Source organism: Salvelinus sp. IW2-2015, linkage group LG20 (genome assembly GCF_002910315.2).
Source record: "Salvelinus sp. IW2-2015 linkage group LG20, ASM291031v2, whole genome shotgun sequence".
Lineage (NCBI taxonomy): Eukaryota > Metazoa > Chordata > Actinopteri > Salmoniformes > Salmonidae > Salvelinus > Salvelinus sp. IW2-2015.
In genome coordinates this window covers 10,831,132-10,846,700 of record NC_036860.1, presented here as the reverse complement: position 1 = coordinate 10,846,700, position 15,569 = coordinate 10,831,132, and the positions used below count along the sequence as shown (strand labels likewise).

At 44.7% G+C, this 15,569-nt stretch overlaps 1 protein-coding gene across 8 annotated transcripts in view; it reads right to left on the bottom strand.

Annotated features, from left to right (window-relative positions):
- Positions 1-12,309, bottom strand: part of maptb (microtubule-associated protein tau b) — a 39,659-nt gene extending 27,350 nt beyond the window's left edge. For 3 of the 8 annotated variants that reach the window (XM_024011278.3, XM_024011284.3, XM_024011282.3), the window contains exon 1: positions 12,152-12,307. The gene's annotated coding sequence lies outside the window, so the exon portion shown is untranslated. Of the gene's footprint in view, positions 1-10,015; positions 10,037-11,859; positions 12,098-12,151 lie in introns of those variants that run through there. The other 5 variants (XM_024011281.3, XM_070449189.1, XM_024011283.3 and 2 more) reach the window with 5 other exon arrangements.
- Between the last annotated feature and the right edge of the window lie 3,260 nt (positions 12,310-15,569).

Below are 15,569 nucleotides of genomic sequence, written 5' to 3'. Positions count from 1 at the left end.
TTTTTTATAGGACCTCACTCTAAATAGACATAGGCCAATAGTAACAGGTTGAGATCTGGCCATTGTGAGAYCGAAGCACTTGGCAACTGTTAGCTAGCCTATGTCCTGGATAAATAGTATACGATATAAGTATTGGCAAAGTTAGTCTCAATGCCGAGTAGGAAAAACATCAAATCAGGAGGGTCTAGTCCTCKGAACACACAGCATTTAACAAACAATGACCGGACTGCAGTGATCTTCAGACATCATTTCATTTCTCCCAGTGACAGAGGTCGGGGGATGGGCGTACCGGGCGAGGGAGAAGGGCTGAAACCATGTTCTGGCCAAGCCCACCCTGTCATTTGTAATGGCCTGCGACTGGTCTGGCAGCTGTTTTCTGATTCTCTTTGTGGGCTGATTGCTGGAGGGAGGGAGGGGGAGAGAGAGAGAGAGAAAGAGAGAGAGCGCGTGGGAGAGAGAGACAAAGAAGAGCTACAAAGAGCATCACAGCCCGACGTGTACCAGAACCACAGACCTCCTTATGCACTGTCAATCCACTGCAATTGGTCTACCTTAAGGCAACAGGGATCCTCAAATCAATCAAGAGGTGTCCGAGTTGGTTTAAAGATCTATAATCTCAGCTAAAATCAGACACAGGGCTTGAACAAAGAGGTACAGGGAAAGAAATGCTAAATGYGAATAGGCTCACTCAGTTACTAAAAAGAGGAGGGCCCAGGGCCCCATTTATCGGCTTGTTGGAGAGGTACTAAGAAAGGAGGCAATTATCCAAAAAGCAGAGGGGAGGGAGGAGAGGAGACCAAATTGGTGATGATTTTTGATCTGAAATGCCAGAGGGGCAGATGGATGCTCATGTTAATCCTCTGTTGAACGTCTCACAGGCGTTTACACCTAATCTTTGTCCCACACTCACCCTCTAACGGGGCGGCAGGTAGCCTAGTGGTCAGAGCGTTGGGCCAGTAACCGAAAGGTTGCTAGATCGAATCCCCGAGCCGACGAGGTAAAAATCTGTCGTTCTGCCTCTGAACAAGGCAGTTAACCCAATGTTCCTAGGCCGTCATTTTAAATRAGAATTTGTTCTTAACTAGTTAAATAAAGCAGGGCCAATCATCAATGAGTTGGCTAGGATTTTCTACGCGCAACAGAACGAACACACGCATCATTAGCTGCACTGTGATTTAAATTTGTGGGAGGAAAAAAACGATTCATCCCCATTTTCGTTTTAAAMGTTCACACCAATAGTCAAGGAACATGTCATCAAAGGCAAAGCACATAAACATGTACATTTTCTCCACGATTAGCCTAGCCTACACCCTGTTTATGTACTGTTGATTTGTTAGTCCTGATCATTTTTTCCCACCCGAGCATTGAGTTAGAGACAAGACAATAACGTGTTAACTCTTGTCTCTATTGTCTTGTCTCTAACTCAATGTCTCTATTTGACATAGCTTCAAAGTGGTCAAATCTCAGAGCATGTTACCGACTATCACCTAAAAACTCCCCAGTACCCCATCCCATGTCTTCTCCCTCCCTGTCATCTCCTCTGTGGATCGTCTTTGTGTAACACTTAAAAGGTGCAATATGCAGAAATCGCTCCGCCATTTCCTGGTTGCTAAAATTCAAAAAAGTTTGCCCAATTTCATTTTATGTGACAAAATTCAAAAGGCACTCGCACATCTGAGCTATCTTTTTTGCAGGTGCACGGTAACAGTTGAATAAAACGAGAAAAAATAAGAAACCCTCACACTGCTCTTGATAGTATCACTGCTTTTTWTCTCAGTTTATGTGACCAAAAAAATTCAGATATATTGTACAATCTAAAATATTGTATTTTCAGCTGGTGTACAAAATCAAAAGTAAAAAACGCAAAAACGAAACTTAAGAACATAGAAATAGTGCATATCGAAAAGATCTATGCTTCTTAGACTTGCTTTCAATGAGAATTGCTGATCTTTAACTCACATTTCTTAGTGAATTTGGTCAGGTTGCCCAAAAAGTTACATATTGCAGTTTTAAAAGGCGGGAGTGGGAGGAATAAAATGGCAGAAGGGGCTGAGTTGATTTGGAGCTCTGTCAGCCTGGAGAGCTACTCACTGAATAGGACTTCTCTCTAACAAAACACACACACACACACACACACACACAGGGAGGTGGTGGGTGGGTGGAGCTAGAGCAGCGCTGCACTCAGAGAGAGCAAGGCAGCGTCCAGAGGAAGCCTCTCTCTCTTTCTCTCCTCTTTAATATTCATCAGCAGTCGCTGCAGCAAGCAGAGAGAATGAGAGAGAGGGGGGAAGTCTGAGGGAGAGGGAGAGGAAGAGAAGGGAGAGAGAGAGAGAAAGAGGGAGGCGGGCCACTCTAAACACGAACACATCAGAGACGACCCAGCCCTTACCCCACTGCCTTGCTGTAAGAAAGGAATGGGAAAGCTAGAGGGAGAAAGTATTAGAGCAGCAGATAGAACACGGCAAGGATAAAGTAGGCCGCGTGGGATTTAGCCCAGCTCAACGATGGAGAGAAGAGAACTGGGAGAGAAGGAAAGCAGACAGACAACACATAGGGAGGGGACAGCGTCTGAGGGAGGTGGAGGGGCGGTAAAGGGCGGGGGGGGAGAAAAAAAAGATGGCGAGGGGAATGGGAGTGAGAGAAAAGACGACACAGAGATTGACACTGACGGAGGAGAGAGAGAAAGACTGCTGGAGAGGGAAGGGACACGGGGAAGGAGACTGTTGTTGGGAGAAGGAAAGGAAAAGAGAGAGGAGAGGTTAAAGGAGAGATGGAAAGAGAGAGGAGATGAGAGCAAAAGAGAGGGGGGGCGAAAGGGAGGGAAGGATAAGGCAGGCGCGCCTGCAAAGCCTCTGGTCCTTGCGGAAAGAAAGCTGGCGCATGCTCATACAGGGGGACACACGCCCAGCCCAGTGCAGCGGCATGATACAGCAGAATCCAAAGGAGACTGAAGAAATGGAGGAACACTCAGCCTCATTCTGGCCTACATCCCCAATGTCAGATGGCATCTTAAAGATTAAATAGAGACATTTCTCCTCTGGTGTCGTTTCCAATATATATATATATTAAAAAATCTCAATAGCCTAGATGTTTTCCTCTCAGATTAGGCTTGACGCAGTCTTCAGTTTTCCACTTGAATCGGTGTCAGCATACCATGTGGAATTAGGCTAGAGGCAAGTACGTGGGTGATTTGAGCATAACACATGCCGTATATGAGAATATTCTGCTGTTTCTGGGGGGGGGGTCCATATGAGATGATTTTAATGATCCGATTGGGGTTTCATTAAGCTAAGCCCTTTCAAAACAAACAGTTTTCTCCCTTTACGTAACCCCAACCCACTAAACTCTTGCAGGACTATTGTTGAACCCGATTAGCGAATACTGCACGAACTGTTGCCACAGACAGCTCTTGAAATAAGCGACTCCAGGCCGGACTGCGTTGAAAGTAGAGTCCTTTCCACTCCCTCAACATTCACTTTCTCCTCTGCGTAACAACAGAGTGAAGCAGAACGTGTCGACTAAGAGAAGTCCACCTGACTGTTGTGTAACCGTAGAGTTCGAGGTGTCATTCGAGGTCTGCAGCTGAACCACAGGACACAGTCAGACAGAATTTTAAAGGAGGAGAGAGAGAAAACGGTTGTCGTCTGAGGCTCGGAGTGTTCGCTGCCCATCCATGCAGATCCACATAATGTCTCAAATGGGACCCATTTCCCRATAGAGTGCACTACTTTGGACCAGGGCCCAAAGTAGTGCCTACAGGGAATATGGTGCCATTTGGGACGCACCGAACGACAAGGAACGTTTGACAAAAACAGCTGGTTCAGTCTAATCCCTATGAGAAAGACGGGAGAGTCAGAGGAATGGGTGGAGCRTCGTGTGGGACAGAGATGGAATTTCGGAAAGAAACAGGAAAACAAGCTAATACAATATGGAACAGTGGGATGTTTCTTTCTGRTGTGGTGAACTGAGGGTTTCCTGCTTTCACCGTCCCAGAAAAGACCAGAAACAAGATCCCAGAAAGGCTACAGCGATGCATCCACCTTGCCCTCCCCCGGGGTCCTCCTTCTGAGTGTCCGCTCTTAACATTGYCACTGTTGTGGCTCCGGCCAGGGCTATCTGTACTGTAGCTGTGATGTGACTCAGCACTGGAAGACTGCCCTCTTGGGATAGYCGAGAGGGTGAAGCTGCCAGGCTAAGGGAAAAYGGACCGGTTACATGTAAAACAGGATTGTTCTGAAGTTACCCCACAGTAYTACACAATTTAGTTCACAAAAGCYTTGCATTGATTTCTCCCCAAAGAGGAAACCATAGCCTAATCTTCTCTGTAATTACAAGAAAGAAGGTCAAGTTCAAACAAGGTTTATGGTGATCCGACCAAAATCCCCCAACCGTGGCTCTATTTTCGSATGCCTATTTGAAAATGTTGATGCCATTTGTGCAACTCTGGCAGGCGTTATCCTGACTCSATGAGAAGCCGGTATTGTTTGGGGATAATGAGGATCGTGAACCCAGACCCAACGGGGAAATACTGGGCAAAACTGGTTGAAATGACATCATAGTGACATAATCTCAATCCGTGCCGGCCTGTAAYGGTAAAAGCTTTGATCCCTTATTGGTGTCACTTGTTAAAATCCACTTCAAAATCAGTGTCGATGAAGGGGAAGAGACAGGTTAAAGAAGGATTTTTAAGCCTTGAGACAATTGAGACATGGATTTTGCCCTCAGAACAGCCTCAATTCTTCGGGGCATGGACTCTACAAGGTGTTGAAAGCCTTCCACGGGGATGTTTTGTACACTCAGTGTATATGCCTAGAATGATGCTTTGTTAATAATGTCAGTATTGCCTTGTACCTTAAGCCTTATGCCTTGGATGTGAAGCCATTCATTTTACAAAGTTATTCAAAAATACTTGCTTTGATATTCGCTCCTCATGACCAGCCCTTGATCTTAGTCAGCTAAACACATAATACTCGACTGCACATGGTCTAACTATATTTTATGGGAGTCAGATAAACATTTGAATAGGCTATTTGCTTGTTCTTATTATGAGTCGCATGTGAGGTATATATAATATGCATATATCAAATATTACCCCACTACAACCCTGTAMGCAGTCTATGGAACATACTGTCGATGCGCGAAAAATGCTAATATCGGTACCATGACTTGAATGGGATTTGTGCCACATATGCTAAAACGTTAGCATTTGGAAACAGTGCTCGGGAAAATAAACCAAAGCATGGATTTGCTGTTATACCTTGTCCATAGACTGCTTACAGGGTAARGAAACCAATGTGACATTTTTGGTGGACTACCCCTTTAATTTAGGGCTAGGCAACAGACCTGCTGCGTAGGGTCAAGTAGCTCTGAGTTCATGCTGTATTTTTAGGCCTAAAAATACCCCATGAACTCAGAGCTACTGACCCTACACAGAGTGCCCACCATCCATYACAATACTAATTTAGTCACAGTATTATTTTTCAATGATTCAGGAGGGGACGATGACATGCAAACCCAAAAGTAGGCTAGGTCTTGCATCTTCAACAAGGCACAGTRTCTTAATCTGTGAGCTCTTGTGTTCTTCACAGTGGTGACAGAAGCCAAAGAGAGTATTTATTTATGAGCAGTGCTGTGAGGAGAGGACATTCCAGTCATGCTGATCACGTCCCCACCAGCTGACTGACTGACATGGTTTCTCAACATTCATCCCTGTTACTACGCCTGGCTCTATACACTCCCTCGGGTCCGGGGGTCAGAGAGAAGACATTGTCAGTCATCACCGACGTCCTCTAGGACACACCTTCACACGCCCCCCTTCACTTCAGATCTCCAGCGGTTCAGTCAGGGCATGCGGGCCTCAACGTTGACTTCCCTACAAACACTCTCGGATGCCAGGAACAAGCTAAACGAAGTAGATCCTGGTAGTGTGAACAACGGAAGTGGGAAAGCTTCCAAAGACTTCTTCCAAGGCACTCAAGTGTTGAAAGTACAAATGCCGTAGTTTATTCTGGCTTGGCTAGGCAATTTCATTGCAAGATTAAAAAGGCGCACCGTCCTCTGATGCCACATTGAGGGTAAAGCAGTGCTCTTCTTCCCAGTGTTCAGGTCAGTGAAGTGCACCAGTCCYTCMTGCASCAAAGCACGCCCACAACATGATGCTGCCACCCCCGTGCTTCACGGTTGGGATGGTGTTCTTCGACTTGCAAGCCTCCCCCTTTTTCCTCCAAACATAACGATGGTCATTATGGCCAAACAGTTATATTTTTGTTTCATCAGACCAGAGGACATTTCTCCAAAAAGTATGATCTTTGTCCCAATGTGCAGTTGCAAACTGTAGTCTGGCTTTTTTTAATGGCGGTTTTGGAGCAGTGGCTTCTTCCTTGCTGAGCAGCCTTTCAGGTTATGTCAAAATAGGACTCGTTTTACTGTGGATATAGATACTTTTATACATGTTTCCTCCAGCATCTTCACAAGGTCCTTTGCTGACWATTTTTTTCTGAGGTCTTGGCTGATTTCTTTTGATTTTACCATGATGTCAAGCAAAGAGGCACTGAGTTTGAAGGTAGGCCTTGAAATACATCCAAAGGTACACCTCCAATTGACTCATATGATATCAATTAGCCTATCAGAAGCTTCTAAAGCCATGACATCATTTTCAGGAATTTTCCAAGCTGTTTAAAAGGCACAGTCAACTCAATTCCCACTGSAATTGTGATACAGTGAATTACACTTAGTGACCCCAACCTAAGTGTATGTAAACTTCCGACTTCAACTGTAAATAAACGGATGGCTCCAGCGAGTCMATTGATATTCATAGACTCAAAGTGAACCGTCTATTTCAAGGTAGTCATCACCCCCGTCGCCAAAATATAGCAGCCAAGATGCCCTGGRCACACTCTGCTGTCAGGTCTAGGACACCCTCACAATGCAAGAGTCTCTAACCACTCCCCAGCAGGCAAAGCTGGTTGTAACTGTGGCATTATAAAGTCACCGCAATGATACCATTGCAGCCAGTTTTGCCCGCTGGGTCTGAATCTTCTACTCAGCATGTTGGCCAATAAACACACAGTGACATGTCTGCACGTTTAAGCCCAGGCTAAATCGTAATTAGTTGGCCAGTCTGCGACAGGTATAGAGTCTGCTACAGATAGATCACTTATAGAACAGGCAGCCTCTCCGTTACGCAGTCAACATGTCTCTGGGTCTTGGGCTGGTAAGAAACACTGTTACCGTGCTGCAAACAGAGCAGGGCTGCATGATGTTGYCAATACATCCGACTTAAGGCTGAGAGTAACCATGAATCAGCTCAAAATAGCTCGTAAGAGTAAGATCATAGAGTTGTTTATGTTTATAGTTGAGGTTTTGGCTTGTGGGTTATGGGGATGTGTGCGCGCGTGTGTGTGTGATCTGTAGGTGTTCGTCTTTACTGGCAGAGGGTCACCCACTCCATGAGTCCTGCCCGCCCGCTCCACTCACAGTTGGCTGCCTSGGTCAGTGGATATGACCTAGTTTCCACAGTCGGTCCCTGCTATTAGGAATGGATGGACTTCACCACGCTCTCTCTCTCCCTTTTCTCCCCMTCTCTGTCTCTAACGGCATCCACRTGGACCATGAACAWTGGTCTCGTACTACAGGCGTGTCRGTGGAAGCAGGGAAAGCACCGGTTGCCTCAGAGGCCCGGCCAGGGCAGAGCAGGCTATCTATAGGCAGCTCTCTACAGCGCAGTGCTCTGTGCAGCATGACGAGAGATGAGCGAGAAAGAGCGAGCGAGAGAGAGTGTGCGGAAGGGGGGGAAGTAAAAGAGAGATAGTGAGAGAGAACGAGAGAGAGAGAGAGAGAGAGAGAGAGAGAGCACTGGTGCTGCTGACTTCCTCTGGAAACCTCAGTATCTGCTGGAAACAGATGTCAAAGACGCTCTCCGAGCGACAGTGCAAATGGGCCTACAGACCGCTCATGCGTGCAGCATTAGGCTACCACTCCTCTTGAGCTTGAGAACCAGCCAGTCTCAAGGTTAAAAAATACATGAAAAACATTGACCGTGTTCCTGCCCAGTGCTGGCCCAGTGCTGAATCAAGACCCATGGGTGTGTTAGGTCCTACTGTTAAGATGTTAATCTCCTCAATACACAAACATGACGAGTGGTGGTGGAGAATGAATACCGTCGAGTAACATTGGGCCTCGTTCAGTATTTTTCACACAAAAACAACGAAGAGGAAATAGGCTGGGCAGCCTAACATCCCTACAGGCAGAGTCTAACCACCACTCAAAGAATCAGTATAACAACAAGCCCAAGATAATCCCAGATTAGTAGAGAGCCAGCCATGACATCATATTCAGGAATTTTCCAAGCTGTTTAAGAGGCACAGTCAACTCAATTCCCACTGGAATTGTGATACAGTGAATTACACTTAGTGACCCYAACCTAAGTGTATGTAAACTTCCGACTTCAACTGTAAATAAACGGATGGCTCCAGCGAGTCMATTGATATTCATAGACTCAAAGTGAACCGTCTATTTCAAGGTAGTCATCACCCCYGTCACCAAAATATAGGAAGTTCATCTGGGCTCTGTCCRTCTACGCAGTGCTGTGGCTCAGTGACCTTGCTACCTGCACCACCCGTACACCACAGCACACGGCAGTACAGTGGAGGCTGCTGAGGGGAGGACGGCTCATAATAATGGCTGGAATGGAGCGAATGGAATGTGGTTGACACCATTCCACTTATTCCGCAGCAGTCATTACAACGAGCCTGTCCTCCCAAATGAAGGTGCCACCAACCWCCTGTGCAACAGTAGAGTATGCGTGTCCTTGAGATCTGACAGATAGCCAGGATCAGACCTAGCATCTGTTCTGGAGATCTCCTACCTGCATGAGGTATAAGGGAATTCTGGATAGAGGAGTTCATTAATTAGGCTAAAGGTATCCTCAAGTATTTCAGTCAATATCACTGCTAGGTTTTTGCATTCCACATTAAATGCAGGCTAAAATGTACGCAGCCTATTCTTTCTCAAACGTTAGGTGAATCCAATGACTGCATAAACAAGGGTGGACCTGCTTTTCCAGTTTGTTTATAGCTAGCACGTTAAAGTAATTCTGTATTTACATGCTAAGATGTCAGAGGCCATTGGCGCAGAGAATCAGTGAGAGTGGCCCTCAAAGAATGTCTGGCATTTACCTGTATCCTGTACTGCAAATGTCCCTGAGGAAAAATAGCAGCAACGTGGGACACTAATCCCTATACATCTGTACATCTTATTGCTTCTGAAGCTAAGCAGGGTTGGTCCTGGTCAGTCCCTGGATGGGAGACTAGATGCTGCTGGAAGTGGTGTTGGAGGGCCAGTAGGAGGCACTCTTTCCTCTGGCACAGAGTGCAAGACAGAGAGAGCAAGGACGCAGACCGCTTCATCATGCACTCAAATGCAACCAACAGAGATTAAGCTAGTACGAGTTGTCAGCCATGACATACTTGGTAACAGTGGTCATCCAATGTCCTTTAAGAATAATGGACTGGCGTGTTCGAGATTTATTTCACGGATGCAGAACGACCATGTTAAGTKAACAAGTCATGTCCTGTTCATCTGGCCAGCTGTTGAGTGTGAGAGACATCTGCTGGCATGGACTGCTGTTGACCGCACAGAGGCATGTGTACAGCTGCTTGCGGCAGGGCGGGCAGACAGACAGCGATCCCAAATGGCGCCCTATCTGGGTTCCAGCAGCAGCTCACGCTAGGCTACGCTAATGCACTCAGCATGGGTCTCCAAGACAACTCTTTGATTCATAGTGAACCCCGAAGTGCAGAAAGTAAGGAGTGCTTTGGCTAAATATTGGACCAATGGCAATTAGTGTTGGCTAGGATCTCTTTTTCGCCATCCAATCACAATGAGGCACTCTAGTTTTGTGCATCTTGTTTATAAAGAGTTAGGTGACTGCCAATTTAGTTTAGTCTTTGACTTAGCTTGAAAATGAATCCTAAAAGCACTGTTACTGGGGCTATGTTGTAGAACTAGTCTTAACTGAATTATGGTCCCTGCCTCTGATCCCATTCAGTGAGGTCAAAACGGATGAGTGCAGATGTAAATTCCCTGCAGAGAACACAGAACAACAAATTACCACCATAACTTAGGGGCATAATTGAATCCTAGTATGTCGTATGAATATCATACTACACTGCAGTAGCATGTAGCCTTCAGACCAGCTCATCCAATTAGGCTTCAGACATGTTTTACAGAGCTCCCTAATTGGGCGGTCCAATCATATTATGCAGGGAAATGTAAAAACTAAACGTTTGTCAGACAGCAGAGGGACATTTGTCAGCATTTTTTGTTCCAACAAAAATTTTAAATTATGGCTAGGAATAAAACATTTTCCTAATTTTCTTAARTTAGGCTATATCCCAATACGAATGAGCATATAATAATACAATGATAATGGAAATTAGGTCTAGTTCTCGAAAAGCTCCTCAAACAGGACAATAAGTCATTTCTACAGATCTCCAACCTATGAGAGATCAGGGAAGTACAATTCKTACAGCCTTCTCCGGGATACATTTAACAAGATGGGCGTGGAGGAGGAATTGGATAGGAGAGAGATGGAGATAAGCCTTTGTCCCTCGATATTCCTTTGCAATAGACTTTGTCTGTGATTTCGACCTCGATCAAAAATAGTCGAGGGTTAATGGGGAGTGTTGATTCATCTAACAAATGTACAGACCTACGGGCAAGTAGCGAAACCATGCATGCTCATCTCTCACAGCAACTCACAGCACAAGAGCTATGACAAATTGCGGAGGGCAGAGCGAGAAAGAGGTGTGTCCGCAACAGAAAAAGCACCGACAAAACGCCATCATCTTATGGCCCAATTTGGCATGAATAGACCTCAAAATGAAAATTACAAGGGTGCTGACTAATATCGAAATAGTATGAACAACAGCTAATCGATTCTACGGTGAATCGATTTGTTTTAGACAAAGCACCACATGGCAAGGGCTCGCGGAACGCATCTCCTCAYAAATTAGATTGGACTTTCAGCCAAGATAAAGAGGTCTACATTTCCTAACAAAATGGCTTAAAAAGAATACCCGGCCTACTACTTGAGTACAAAGTTGTAATAGCAGTACTTGACATCGCATGCATCCCTGRAAAGGTGCGGCAGACCAAACCATTACAAAGCATTCTTGAAATATGAATAATTAACAGTTAGCTAATTAGGTAATAAGCAGGTGAAATAACATTCGTTTGACAGTCTACTTTTGGTTGTCTATAGTGGACAACAAGTAACTGCAGTCAGGCAAGCCACTGACAATAAGTGGCCTGATGATAAGGTGTAGTCACCAGCCAACATCAGCACCATTGTCCGCGGAAAGCACCGCTGCGAAAATCCAATTTCATAGGATCCAGATGCACAGAAAAACTAACTGACACACAAGTGTTGATGTAGCTTTAAAACGTTTGCTACTGTCTGTACATGGATCAAAGCAGAAATACTATATCAGGCAAAAACCTATCCTGTTAGGGACACTGTGATTTCTTCTTTCAGTTCTCAAGCAAGACACGCTACCCAAAGTAAAGACAGGCCTCAAGTAGGCAAAATAGAAGGGCACTACTATCTTAAAATCGTAGCTAAAATCTGTGTCCATAATGATTGGCTAGATAGATAGTTAACGCTAAGCTAATTAGTTTGATAGCTAGATAGCTAATTTGTAGCTTGCTAACTAAATTACACCCCTTGGCTACATTCATTAGCTAGCTTAGCCTCGGTTTACACATCATGACAGCTGTCATATCTCAATAATTAAGTTAAAAGTCAAAATATATAACAAACTACAAAGTGCATATTTATGGACAAATCAAGTTAGCTACTTTTGATCCAAATGTCCACGTGGCTTGTTTGGGGCTCGTGCCTGTTGTGATGAAGCAGCTAGCGAAAGTAAGACAGTACCCAGGCCCAACTTCTCCTCACACCCAGACCTTGGCAACGGAAAAAAAGATTCGCTCGGTGCCTCAACGCTAAATGACAAGCACGAATGGCGCTTTTGTTTTGCCCCGAAAAAAACGGAAACTGCTCGAATTCTTAATCAATCGAAGACACCTAGGAGAAATGTMTTGCAGAATGTACTAGGTTTGCTATAAATAGATAAGGCGTCTCTCTTACCTGTGTGGCAGACAGTTATTGTCTCTCCAGCTGCAGTCACTCAGTGGACACCCGACAGAGAAGAGTAGTTGTCGCTAGGCGGCCTGAAGGGGAGGAGGGCGCCAGAGTACAGACAGAGATTGTTCTGAAATTTCTTCCTGAGCGTTCTGCACTAGAATGCTTGAAATAAAAGAGCTTTGTGTGTAGGCCTACAAGGATCTCAGAGGAGGCTGGTAGGAGGACCTATAGGAGGACGGGCTCATTGTAATGGCTCGAATGGAATTCATGGAACGGAGTCAAACATGTGGTTTCCATATGTTTGATGTGTTTGACACCTTTCCATTTATTCAATTCCAGCCATTACAACGAGCCMGTCCTCCTACAGCTCCTCCCACCAGCCTCCTCTGTTGATAAAATGGTGTTAGATGATGATATTAAAACTAGTTTAGCTGATATGAACAAATTACAGGGCTTCTACAATGCTAACCCAAACGAATGACACAATGGGAGACCTACCTTGTTAAGTAGCCTTCTGCCCTATGTAATAGGTGACAGACGCAATTTTTACCAATTACCTTTTGTTATTTTCTCACATTAAAACAATGTCTCATCTAATCTAATATATTTGAATTTCCATTCCTCTAGGCCTGGCTTAGTGTCAATKTACCAATGATTATGTAAGAATGACTGGAAACCTGCTTAGAAGGATCTGGAGTGGCAATACCCTTCTTGCCCTAAAACCTGTGGGTGGGGTATTGCAAGGGAAGCACTGTGCTTGCCACTGTTAGTGACCTCTAAACATCTATAGGTCTGGCCTTCTGCTCTGGCAGACTGACTGATCTAACACTCCTCCATACTAAACCAACCATAGATGGCAGTAATTGGTTACAATTGTGTAATTACGTGTAACTAGACTAGTCATACACTTACAGTGAATGGAATATAATTTGTTTCCTTATGTAACCAATGGAATAGTCCACAAAGTGAAAATTCCAAGCTAAATTGAGCACACCTCAAGTGTATTATATAAAAGTACTTGGCAAATTTCACCCTAGGTCTGGTATATTTATTAGGAGATTGAGCCACCTAGAAACACATACTGCTATTTTGCAAAGCAGTGGTTTGCATGTGTAATACATGTTGCATACAGTGTTGCCAGAAAGCATTGCATTGTGTCATACATTTTATTAAGGAAGTCTTAACCACAAGGCAGGGTTGAGGTTAGCCCCTGGAGTTGCTTAGCAACCCAGACCCCTTGAGAATAAGCATGCTTTTTTTTCTCCAGTTAGGGACAAAGGAGGGAGAGGGGGAGAAAGAGGCAGATGGTACATGTCTGAAATTACTATGGTGTGTTTGGTCTGCATTTTATTTCAGGTGATTTGACATTATTCCTCTCTTAAATTGTTAACAATATCTAACAATTGGTCTTAACATACCGTGAAATAAATATTCATATTTTATTACTGATTAAGGTCGTTCAAAGCCAAATAAAATAAGGTAAATCCCACCTGCAGTTCTGTGGTTTGAAATTGTTCTGTATATTCCATATTGACACTCACTACAGCTTTGCATAATAGTGTGTAGGCTATGGTATGGCACTGTTCATTTAATTGCAATATTTAATTGCCATATTAGTGTAAGTAAGTAAGTAGCCTTGCACGTGCCTTGGCTGTTTCTATAGCATGAGGCAGCTTAATGTACAAGTACACCCCTTGGACAGGACACTAGTCTATCACAGGGCCAAGTGTAAGAAGTGTAAGAAGACAGAATATGTCTTTCTGTTCTAGTCTAGTTTTAGGCATGTGAGGCAGATTTATGTTAGATTTCAACTAAAGGCAATCAAGTAGGAACAGAGATGGGAACAGGAATCAAGATGGTGCCGACAAAGATGGTCGCCACGCTTCGAGTCCTTAGGAAACGATGAAGTATTTAGTTTTTTTATGTATTATTTCTTACATTGTTAGCCCAGAAAATGTTAAGTGTTATTACATACAGTCAGGAAGAACTATKGGAAATAAGAGCGACGTCAACTTAACAACATTACGACCAGGAATACGACTTTCCCGAAGCGGATCCTTTGTTCRGACCACCACCCAGGACAGTGGATCTAATCCCAGAAGCCGACCCAAAACAAGGTTGTCGCAGAAGAGGCAGACGGAGCGGCCTCCTGGTCAGGCTCTGTAGGCGTGCACACCGCCCACCGTTTTCGAGTATACCACTTGCCAATGTCCAGTCTCTTGACAACAAGGTAGACAAAATTAGAGCAAGGGTTGCCTTCCAGAGAGACATCAGAGATTGTAACGTTCTCTGTTTCACGGAAACATGGCTCTCTCGGAATACGTTGTCGGAGTCGATTCAGCCACCGGACTTCTTCATGCGTCGTTCCGACAGAGATAAACACCTCTCTGGGAAGAAGAAGGGCGGGGGTGTATTCTTCATGATTAACCACTCATGGTGTAATCATAACAACATACAGGAACTCAAGTCCTTCTGCTCACCCGACCGAGAATTCCTTACAATCAAATGCCAGCCATATTATCTCCCAAGATAATTCTCATCAGTTATCGTTATAGTTGTGTATATACCCCCTCAAGCAGACACCACGACGGTCCTCAAGGAACTTCACTGGACTCTATGTAAACTGGAAACCATATATCCTGAGGCTGCATTTATTGTAGCTGGGGATTTAACAAAGCAAATTTGAGAACAAGGCTACCAAAATTCTATCAGCATATTGATTGCAGCACTCGTGAAGGCAATACACTCGATCACTGCAACTCTAACTTCCGCGATGCATACAAGGCCCTCCCTTCGACAAATCCGACCATGATTCCATCTTGCTCCTACCGTCGTATAGGCAGAAACTCAAACAGGATGTACCCGTGACTAGAACCATTCAACGCTGGTCTGACCAATCGGAATCCACGCTTCAAGATTGTTTTGATCACACGGACTGGGAAATGTTCCCGGGACGCCTCAGAGAATAACATCGATCTATACGCTGACTCGGTGAGTGAGTTTATAAGGAAGTGCATTGGAGATGTTGTACCCACTGTGACTATTAAGACCTACCCTAACCAGAAACCGTGGATGGATGGCGGCATTCGCCCAAAACTGAAAATGCGATCCACCGCGTTTAACCATGGAAAGAGGACTGGGAACATGGCTGAATATAAACAGTGTAGTTATTCCCTCYGCAAGGCAATCAACCAATCGAAACGTCGTTATAGGGACAAATTGGAGTCGCAATTCAACGGCTCAGACACGAGACGTACGTGGTAGGGTCTACAGGAAATCACGGACTACAAAAAGAAAACCAGCCACGTCATGAACACCGACGTCTCGCTTCCAGACAAACTAAACACCTTCTTTGAACTAAATGACTACTGCCCCGTAGCACTCACTTCTGTCATCATGAAGTGCTTTGAGAGACTATTCA